This window comes from Amia ocellicauda, unplaced genomic scaffold, assembly GCF_036373705.1.
Source record: "Amia ocellicauda isolate fAmiCal2 unplaced genomic scaffold, fAmiCal2.hap1 HAP1_SCAFFOLD_345, whole genome shotgun sequence".
In the NCBI taxonomy this organism is placed as follows: Eukaryota; Metazoa; Chordata; class Actinopteri; order Amiiformes; family Amiidae; genus Amia; species Amia ocellicauda.
The window spans coordinates 12,366-14,140 of record NW_027102915.1 but is presented as its reverse complement, the minus strand read 5'-3'; the positions used below and the strand labels follow the sequence as shown (position 1 = coordinate 14,140).

The 1,775-nt window shown below is 45.0% G+C and overlaps 1 non-coding gene across 1 annotated transcript; it reads right to left on the bottom strand.

The window, feature by feature from the left end:
• Positions 1–962: 962 nt before the first annotated feature.
• On the bottom strand, positions 963–1,053 carry trnar-ucu (transfer RNA arginine (anticodon UCU)). Its single transcript is given in 2 exon segments — positions 963–998; positions 1,017–1,053. It is a non-coding gene; the product is annotated as a tRNA-Arg (tRNA).
• Positions 1,054–1,775: the final 722 nt, after the last annotated feature.

Sequence of the window (1,775 nt, the reverse complement as noted above, 5' to 3'; positions counted from 1 at the left end):
AGAAGGAGGACTGACACTCCCAACCCTGACTGCCCGGAGCACCCTGTTTTGTGTGGATGTTTCGTTTTGGTTGTTTTTACCCCTTGTATTTTGTCCCGTTTACCCTGTGAACCACAATAAAGCCCGGACACCAACGGAACCAGAGATTCTCTCCATCCCTGTGTCTGGCTTTTACATTGTATTATGCATATTCTGAATCGATTTGTAATGTATATTCATGATTTATTGATTGAAAGAGTTCTGTTTCTTCTGGCTAAACTTGTTTGCACATTGAATATTGAATTGTAGTGTCTGTGTGTGTGTGTGTGTGTGTGTGTGTGTGTGTCACTAGAAGTCCAGCACACTATCCATTGTGGCACAGAACCACAAAACTGTACGACGAAGATACTCTTCTGCATGCCTGCAGATGACCGGGCGTCTCAGCGTGATTTGACAAGTAGCATTTACAGTTGTGTTTTTTAAATCCCTGTCTCGCTGATTTTGAGACGGATGGAAATGATGGGTTCTTCTATTTGGTAAAATGGCTTTGCTCACTCGAGAGGCAGCCAGGTTAAGCGGGCAATAATGCACAAGTAGCTCTGTCTTGCGAATCTTGGAACTGTCCATTGGACGTACACGGCGTCAGTCGTCAAGAAATGTCAAACAAGGAATGCCCACAACGATGGTGGGATAGAAAGCCACGGGTGCAAAATACAACGGCTTAGTAGTCCATGGCCTTAAGTACAAGGCCACCTGATCCAGCTGTTCCCGGAGATGCAACTGACACGGAGGGGGACTGGTACAGTGACAGTGGCTAGGAAAAGAAGCAGCGTATGAGGTCTTGATAGTCAAGCAAGGATTTGGGACAAAGTTGGCATTCCAGAAAAGTAAGAAGTGAAGGCATCAGCGAGGCACTTGACTGCAAGATACCTCTGGCTGTCACGAGGAAGCCCAGCAAGCTCTAAGTTTCATGAAGTGAGCACTGACTCTGGTGGGACTCGAACCCACAACCTTTGAATGACCACTGCCCTTTTCACTAGAAGTCCAACGCGCTATCCATTGCGCCACAGAGCCACTTGTCACCATACTGTTCTGCACGCCTACTGATGACGGGGCATCTCAGCGTGCTTGTAGAAGTAGCATTTTCAGATGTGTTTTTTAATCCCTGTCTCGCTGATATTGACACAAAAGGAAATGATGGGTTCTTCTTTTAGATAATGCGGCTCATGTTGACTTGACTGTGAGGGGAAGTATTTGTCAAGCACACTGTCTGTGTCTGTCTGGCTGTCTGTGTGTGTCTGTGCTTGTGTGTGTGTGTCTCTGTGTGTGATGTGGGACAGTGCCCTGTCTGAGTGCCAAATATATTATATTCCCACCATTGTTGCAGCAAGATTGTGTAACCCATATATGAATTTAAGCTTTGTGTATGGCTCCGGAGAGGACAGGTACAGTAGTTCTGTGCAGGTGATTTTTAGAAAAACATTTTCATCCAAGGACATAGAAAGAACATAATGTAAGACACAGGAGACGTGTGTGTTAAAGTTTGAGGTACCTCATTACCATCATCTAGTTGCCCAGAAACCAAAGGGAGTCCTCTTGTATATGATAGCAAGTTCTTTAGAAAAACTTTAGATGTGTCTTGCCCAGTGACCATCTCCGGAGCGCTTCGTTGTAGCTCAATAAACTTTTTTGGTATTATTTCAGTTAAATCAGGTCCTGATTATTCCTTGTCCGCCTGTTTATTGAGGGAGTAAAATTTGTCCCTATTAGTGCGTCTGTGTCTGTGTCTCTGTGTG